Source organism: Ammospiza nelsoni, chromosome 13 (genome assembly GCF_027579445.1).
Source record: "Ammospiza nelsoni isolate bAmmNel1 chromosome 13, bAmmNel1.pri, whole genome shotgun sequence".
Classification (NCBI taxonomy): domain Eukaryota; kingdom Metazoa; phylum Chordata; class Aves; order Passeriformes; family Passerellidae; genus Ammospiza; species Ammospiza nelsoni.
Genome location: NC_080645.1, coordinates 10,208,515 through 10,217,350, shown reverse-complemented (window position 1 = coordinate 10,217,350; position 8,836 = coordinate 10,208,515). Strand labels below are relative to the sequence as shown.

The following is an 8,836-nucleotide window of genomic DNA, read 5'->3' as shown; positions in this document are numbered from 1 at the left end:
GTGTTCTTAAACAGAAAAAAGGTCACTCAATGTTTATGATTATCTCTCCCCCATATTCAAAGTACTAGTAAATACTGTTTTCTTGTTGTTACTCTCAAGTAACAGAAGAAAAGCCTGATGAGAATATAAGTGCCTGAACTGAAGCTATGCAGCTTTACCTCCTATTTCCCTGGATTCCTGTGGATATCCATTCCTTAACTACCATACATGAAACATCCAGTCATTTCTGTGTTCTGACAGGTATTTCTGATCTTAATGGACAAGACTAAGTATCATACAGGTCAATACAGACAAAAGCAGCCTAGCTATGCCTGGAAACTCACCTATATACTCACCTGTGCCTTATTCAGATACACCCCACTGCAACAGGCACCACTGCAAGGTTTCTGTGCCCCGTTCATCAATCTAAACCATTTGCTGCCTCAGTCCTATTTGCAGCAGACAGATGGAATATTAAGACATTGCTGCATTTCAGAGGACACCCCTGCAGAGCTGTCTCAGCAAAGCCAGAGCCTGGCTGGCTCAGAGCCTGGGCTCCTCTGGGTGCTCCCCTCTCCAGGGCAGCGTGCCCTGCACTTGCTCTGGGAGTAAATCGAGCAAAGCACATGCAGTTCATCAAACCAACTTTTTACAGCTTCAGAAATAATGGTAAGGAAGCATAAATTTAATGCTAGCAGCTGGAAGATAGAGTAGAAACACCCTGTTCTGCAGCTAAGTCTCTAGCAACATCACTGGATGTTGTTCTCCTGAAAATTGTGGGGTTTGGGTCCAAAAAGTGCCTTCCCCTTGATCCCAACACTGCTCAGCCTCCCTGAGCGACTATCACTCTGTTAGGGCTTCTAGATCCTCAGAACAAACCAAGTTAAATAATTGACACTTTCCTTTGTTTGATTCAGCATACAGCTCTTGCCAGTGTTCAGACACTAGAGACCACAAAGCAGCCACTATAAATTTCCAAAATGCACTGTGCTGGTGTAGACTTTCCTCTCTGATGCTCTTCCCAGTATTAACTCTGTATCTTCTCAAAATTACAATTGTCAAATTAAGCACAGTTGGTGGCACATTTATTATTGTTAAGTAAAGCCAATGAAAGAACATTCATTTCTTATAGAACAACAAGGATTTTTACAGAATTCCTGTCTTGGTTCCACACTTTTAAAAAAATCTGCTTTTTCTTAATCTCTTAAACTTGGGCTAAGCAGAGTTTTGAGGTTTGCAGAGCTGTTCTCCAGCTGAGTGTTTCCTTTTAGATATGCACACCTCCTTGTTGGACATTCATTATCAAACCTTGTGTTTGCCTTTTATCTACAAGTCCTCTTCAGTGTTCAGCATAAACTACATGGACACCTTGCAGATTGACATTTCTTCATTCATGCTTTACCTTAAACAGCATGCGAAGACATCAAAGAAGAGGAGCCGACTTTGATGTTACAAAATGAAAAACGCCTCATGATTTGCCAAGACCAGGGGAACTTGTAGTTTGCTCTTTTTTTTTCCCCTTAAAGAAATACTACTGCTTTCCCCATGGATACATGAAAATCTTTGCCATTTTCACCAAACCTGTATAAACATTTTGTTCCCAGTAAGAAAGTAAGCCAGATCTCATTGCAGCGTGTTAAAAATTGGCCCCACGGCCTAAACTACACTGGCTTGAACACACCCTTTATTTAAAGAGAGTTTTTGTTTCTCACCTGTGACCTTGCACACTCAGAGTGTCAGGACCCCCAGCATCACCTCACTAATAATGATGCTGATAGTGCATGCACACGTGTTGTGTTCTTCATTCACAGGTCACCGAGAGGGATTTAGAAAAACATGGTCATTCCTCTGCTGTAGATAAAGGAATTGTGCAATGAGAGATGTTATTTGGTTTGGCCATGGTAGCAAATAGCCAGCAATAAAAGAGAGCTGTCCCAATTCCTTGTGGGCACTTGGCTCAGCAGCTCACTCTGATCATGAAATCAAAGGTGATTTATTTCCTCAGCACCACAGCAGACACAAAAAGTGCCAATAATCCTGGGAGGAGCCGGGCATACCTTGTCAGGAGGTGCCACAGAGCACAAGAGGAAAGGCCAGATCTGGTCCAGAACTCACATTCCTGTTGTTTTGAGCACTGGAAGGGAGTTTTCTTTGCGTGTTCTCTTTCATTGTTTGAAGTGAAGAGCTGCCCAGTTCCTTATAAGGACAGAAGGAATGTGCATAATTAGTCCAAGGCTAGAGAACAGAGACATTCAAAATGAACATTTGTTATTGATTTCCCAGACTGCAGTGGAACTGGGAAGAATATCATGGGAGGAAAAGATACGTAATTAAATGTGATTTGTTCGAATGCTGCCAAGCTAGGTCATTACATATGTATCATTTGCATTGCTCCAACATAAAGTGCTCAGTCCCCTTCCCTGGCACAAAATCCTTTGATGAAGCAGCCTCCCTTCACTGCCTCCCTCACTGGAGGAAGGGGCCAGTCCTTTTGTTGTTTTGCTGCCGGCAGTGTTGCTTGTGCTATTTCTTTAAGACTCCTCATCAGATGTGGTTTGTCAGGAACATGCCCAGACTGTAAGTCAGAACAGAGCTCATTTTCTTTGATGTGCATTTGTAATGTGCCTGCTCCAAAAAAGAGGGGAATGAAAACTTTGGTCACACTGTTTATCTGCAAGAACTACACTTTAAGTAACTGGATGTGAATGGACTATGCACAAACTGCAGTGTTCGCTACTCCTTTCAAACAGAATTTTATCAATAATTGGTGCCAAGACAAGAACATGTGTCAAACACTTAACCACAACCAATTCAGGAGGAATGTGTTTAGTCCAGACCTTCTGCTATAGAAAGACTTTATTTTCAGTTTAGGACCAGAATTTTTCCAAAACAACACGAATAGCTGTTTTAACCTCATTTATTGTTGTATTGTGCTCAAGACCAGCACAGATATGATCAGTTTGGCTCTTTGGCTCTGGTGTTATAGGTTTTGTACTCAAGGTTTCTACCCTTGAGCAAGTGTTTTGCATATGAAAAAATCTGAAAGTGAAAGGGTTACACTTCCTGGAAGGTCCACTTAAATGGCTGTGAGAAGAGAGCCAAAATGGTAATCACATCCCTATGAGATCATATTGAAAGCAGCCATGGCTATTGCATAGAGCCCTCTGATGTTGCAGGGATCTGTAAAACATTTAATCACTGGAGTTTCAATAAGTTGAGATTTGTTGTGAGTACTGTAGAGAGCACTTGTCTCAGATAAAATGCTGCCTGGTAATGCTCTTACAGCTACATGAGCCAGAATGCAATCGAATATCCATGGTGATTTAGCCTTGCACCGTCATCCCAGAGAAGGGGATGCAGGATTTTCCCAGCTACATAGCAGTGGATTAATATAACTATTCATTACAATTCATGGGAGGCCTGATCCCACTTCTGTCAGCAGAGGGAAAGATGACATTTGATTTTACTGTGAGTTTGGATGGGGTTTTGTGTGTCTAATCCTGTAACTGCCCTCTCTGCCACAGAGGCTCCTCCAGGGCTATTACTCTGCTGCCCAGGTGGCACCTCCACGGCTGCTGCTCTGCCCTTACTGCTCAGTGGAGCCCAGATGATGCTAATTCTGCCAGGCAGCTAAGCATTGCCACAGAGAGGTTTAATAGCTAAACCTTGTCTACCTTGCTTCTATTTATTCAAGCTTGTGAAGTTCTGACTGACCTAAAATTTAAGTTTGGCATAAACCACGTCAATGCCAGTCTCAGAAAGAAATGAAAAATGGAGTTTTGAAGATGGCTCTGCAAAAGCTCACAGATGAGACTGTGTGAGTGAAACCCAAGTAGCTCCACTCACAATGAACCTTCTCCTCTGGCCCAGAGTGTCCAGAGAGCCAAGAGACAATCCTCATTAGCTTGCCTTCATTAAACTGCCAGCAATCTCTGTCTACTCAAGCTTGCACCAAATAAACCTTTTATTAAGGCTATATTTTGAGGAAGCCCTTCTCCACCAATGGCATGGTTCAAAGCTTAATTTGAAAGATGCAGAAACCAAGCTAAAAGTGGGCCAAGGTTTAAGAGCAAATCACTCACACAGTGGGTCAATCCAAGTGACCCCTCCTGGTTTCTTGCAAAGATCCAAACCTATAAACTGTCAATGCAACTTGAAATATTGAAGAAATCAGAAAGGTAGTTTGTGCCTCTCAACAAAACAAGCACCTGAGCCCATTTTATTGTAAAGGTTCTGTCTTCACTACCATTACTGAGCACAGAATGAGCAAGTCTGTAGATACCTACAGTGAAAGATGGTTCAGTATATGGTTATATTTTGTCCTTTGTGCCTATACAATCCAAACATACATTAGATGAAAAAACCTACCTGGGCTGCTAGAGCCAAACAAATGAAAAGGATGCCTCTGACCAAAGAGCACTGAGTTTTCAGAGACAGCTCCTGAAATGTGCCAGGTTTGAGAATGGAAGCCTCAGAGCATCAGTCCTTTCCCCTTGGCTGACAGGGTATTGCAAAAGAACAGAAAAGCTTTTCCAGCAAATATTTTGAGTGTAAGGGGAAAGAAAACTCTCATGAATTAATGTGGATTTTGAGGAGAATGATATTGCCTAAAAATACCATTGTTAGTACAGGCTTTTCTGACAGACTTGGCAGGTTTCTATAGCACCTTTTGACTATATAAAGTTGTGTGTGCAACTTAATCTTTTTATTTCTGCCTTTTGGAGTTTAGTCTCTGTCACTGTTGCCCTCTGAATTCAACTCCTCTGAACCCTCAGTGCTCCTGACACTCATTGTTATTCTGCTCTCTGCTTTCAACAATATTCCAGTGAGATTCCCTTCCTGTCAAAGCACTGACTCAGTCCACCTTAGAAAACTCTAAGGATCTGTTCATCTCTAAGAGACAAGTGAATATTTCTAGTTTCACTATCATTAATAACTGGCAAAATGCCAGGATTACAACCTTTAACAGAAAAAAATATGTTCTCAATGTTATTTATTTCACTCCCAGCAAAAGAAATTTCACATTTTAGTGTTTTGCTGTGCTTGAAAGTTGAACATTTTTAAGACCTGTTTGTCAGCATCCCATTCACTTCCCACCTGCTTTGCTGCTACTGCCCAAGTCCCACACCATGGCCCCAATTTCAGGCTGTTGTTTGCAGATGTTGTTGAAAAGAACTCTCTGGAGGCATTAGCCAGGTGAAATCCTGTGTGATGCCTTTGTTTTGCAGGCCAAACACTGAAAGCACACCATCTATAAGCCACACTTCTGCCCCTTTTTTAGTGAGCCCAAAATAAGGTCTGGTCAAATCAGCACAAATACTCTCATGAAGCATTAGCTCATTCTTAAGGAAATAGTTGTCAGTATCAACTGCAAGAAGCCCTTTTTGGTTTTGTAAAAGATGTGCAGCAGCAGGCTAGAGATGGGAAGGTAAGTTCTCATGCAGTTGTTCCAGTTTTAGATGCCCACAACTACAAACTACACCATTGTCTGTAGCAACAGCAGTCGCTTCCCTGTCATTTTTGGTGTGTTCAGGCATCAGGGAAATTCCCCAGCATGCAAGGACCATATTTCCAGGCATGGTTTCAGCCAACCCCAGGACTCCGTGAGCTGCAGCCAGCAGGGACTGCAGCTCCTGCTCTCCCTGCAGCCCTGCCAGGACCCTCTGACACCCCATATCTTGCTTGACCATGCTCAGTATCTCCCTAAGGGCAAAAGCAAAGCCTCCCACCTGCTCTGAAATTCCACCCCACACTAGAAGACTAAACCAGCCACAAACAGAAGTAAAAGCCTAAGTAGCCTGCAGTAAACAAGAGCAAAAAGAATCAGCAGAATCCCAAGAGTGAGACCATGACCCAGCACAAAGGTCTGAGAGCTTTGCAGAGGGCAGGATCCCCTGTTTGCCTCATGCCCCAAGGAGTCTCTGGCTGCTGAGAAGCCTTGGGAAGAAACTTCTCAACACTAAGGAGTTTACCCCATCCCATGCCAGACACCCATGCAGCACTGGCTGCTGTCAGAACTGTACTGCTATGCTGAAATACTGGCTAGCATTGCCTCTTTGCAATATTTGGTTGCACAGATTTAGGACCTTTATGCTGCATCATGATCTCTGAAAATTTCATAAATAAACCCCTTCCTTAGTAGCATAATGAACTGATCTCCTGTAGCTGTAAACTCTGGAAACTGGTCCATTTCCTCCATGCTGGCAGATAGCAAGCATCACACAGCAGTGACCCAAACACTTCTGTGAAACCCTCCACAAAACAAGGGCTATGTTGTAGTTTTTGCTTGGCATTACAGCTCTAGAACATAGCACCACTGTGATGTCAGATTCTCATTCATTTTTCCCCAGTTGCACTCCTGCAATTTTGGGAGAAAACCACTTCACCTGTCTTTAAAGGCCCATGAAATGTTACAGACTTTGAATTATTACACACATCCATCTAAAAATATCATCTACACACTTGTCTCCTTACTAAAGAAGCTCAGAAGCAGACCTTAGACATGTGAACTCCATCAGCAATTAGCAAACAAGGAAGAGGAGAAAAAAATATCAATCTATAGTAAATGGCCAATACAGCAAGTAAGACCTGACACTTACTGCTAATTGAGGTACTACAGTATCAAAATTATTAAGGACTTAGCTGGGTCTAACAAAATACATGAGCAATTAAGGCTCTTACTGTAAAAAAACTAGCAGTATTTTATTTGATTCATCCCCAGCATAGCAGCCTAACAATGTGTTTGTCTGTTCCAGGGCCTGACAGCTCACAGGACATCAGCTCTTCTGTGCATAAAGATGTGGCTTTGTTCACCCACAGCTCCTTCAAGGAGTCAGCAGCTCATGGGTTGTAGTTAAAAAAGATTGGGTTGAGCACTTAGATCCCAAAGACTGAAAAATGGGACTGTTAGAAGAATAAACCAGGAACATCTTGGAAAAAAAGTCACAATAAAGAAAGTGCGTATATCCCATCATAACTGGATTGCTGGTTATCAGACATGGTATAGCCAGCAATGAAAAACTCAAGGTTTCAGCTGAGAGATCAAGTCTGAAATTAAAATAGAGCTAAATTTAAACTCCAGAGTTCACTGGATACTGTATTGGAGTAAAAGCAAGCCTGTCCTATGAATTGAATTGAAGCAGCTTAGCAAGGCAAACTTAAAGCTGACTATTTGTTGTCATCATATTGCAAAAGTTCCATACCTTCTTGGCGATTTCTCATGGGTAGCTCCTCACAACACTGACTCCTCCTTCTTCACAGCACAGCAACAAACTCCAGCTCTCTCCACCACCAGCTAACCCCCTCTTTTGTAGCACTCAGCTTCTTATTGGACACAGCTGTGGCCTGTTAAGGGCAGGCTGGTTCCTAATCTTTGGTAATTAGTACAGCTGCAACTCCTCAGGGGCGAGATTACCTTCTGCACTATCTTTATTTTCTTATATTCTATCTCTCCACAACTATTATACTTAGAAAAAAGAGCATCTGTCCTCATTTTCATCCTTCAGTCTCTAGCTGAGCACCATTACAAGCAAACAATTCAAACCTGGCACAGCCCCTCAAGCTTTAGAACTTCCAACCTGCTCTAAAACCACACTTGAGCCAAGCCTTCCTTGGAGCTTGCTGGAGCAGCGGGTGGGATCACTGGCCCCAAGTGTCTCTTCTGCCTCCTGCTGGAGCACAAGAGACTTTGAAACATCACAAACTCATTTTCCACATGGAAGATGATTTTGAGATTAATTTTTCTCTTCATGTTTATCCTTAAGGTAGTTTTCCACCCAGAGCTCTGAGGAAGAAAAGGGGGGCAGAGGGTGTGGTGAATTCTGGCTCATGTGCAGCCTACATCAAAAGTTACCAGGGCAACAAACCAGTTAGGAAGCCAAGCTGACAGACCTAACCAAGAGTCTGCTGGGCCCCCTGAAGGAAAAAAAGAAATGACTGAAAGACATCAGAGGAGGAAAAATAAAAAATTAAAGTCCATCCTGTTGTGCTAAGCTGGTCAGAGCATGCCCACTTCATCCTATTTAGGGTGAAAGTATCTAATATTATACTTGACTGGAAAAAAAAACTTATAAAGCGAGGAACTTAATTCAAAAGTTCTGAGCATTTTCCAGGCTTTTCCCCCGAGCCTTGGTGCTGCTGAGGGCCCCTTTAGGGCAGGGCAGGCAAAGCTGGTGCAGGGCTGGCAGCCCCGAGCCGGGCTGGGAGCGCTCCCGCGGCAGCCAGGCACAAACCAAGCGGTTATTGTCATCAAAGTGAGGAAACTGAGCTGAGCAAAACAGGCAGAAGGCACTGTTCTGTTTGGGCTGTACACTCTGTACGCTGCCACTTGGGAACTTAATTAGCCCACATGCTTCATGCTGCTATCTTTAGTCTGATGGCATACAGCTGTTGTGCTCAGCATCGCTGCTGCTGCCCTTGCCCTGCTCTTGGGGTCCAGAGCAGGAAAGGAGGGATTGCCTCGAGATTAATCCTCTGCCAGCCCTTGCTGGTTACCTAGAACAAAACATTTTAGCCCAGATTGTAAATGGTTTCATTAGCTCATGGGAGTTTTCCCAGATGGCCAGGGATGGGGAGGAATCCCACAGTCTCAGGGTGCTGATCACATCACAGGACCACCCTTCAGAGCCAAAAAAACCCCAAAAAACCCAACCCTTTTCAGGGCAGTCACCTGCTGGGGTGAGGGGGAAGCATTTTTGAGTCATTGTCAGCATGAGGTGAGGAGAGCTGGTTCTGCTTCCCACCTCTGCTGAGGTGCAAGAAGAATGAGCCCTGGACACAAAGTATGAAGGGACATAGATTATTTCAGGATATGGCACTTTTCCAACAGCATGCCACGGCACACAGTGATCAAGACTGT

The 8,836-nt window shown here is 43.4% G+C and overlaps 1 long non-coding RNA gene across 1 annotated transcript; it reads right to left on the bottom strand.

Annotated features, from left to right (window-relative positions):
* Nucleotides 1-1,027: 1,027 nt before the first annotated feature.
* On the bottom strand, nucleotides 1,028-7,252 carry LOC132079176 (uncharacterized). The gene is made up of 3 exons (XR_009419357.1): nucleotides 7,182-7,252; nucleotides 2,037-2,175; nucleotides 1,028-1,830 (listed from the first exon to the last, which is right to left on the bottom strand). It is a non-coding gene; the product is annotated as an uncharacterized LOC132079176 (long non-coding RNA).
* Nucleotides 7,253-8,836: the final 1,584 nt, after the last annotated feature.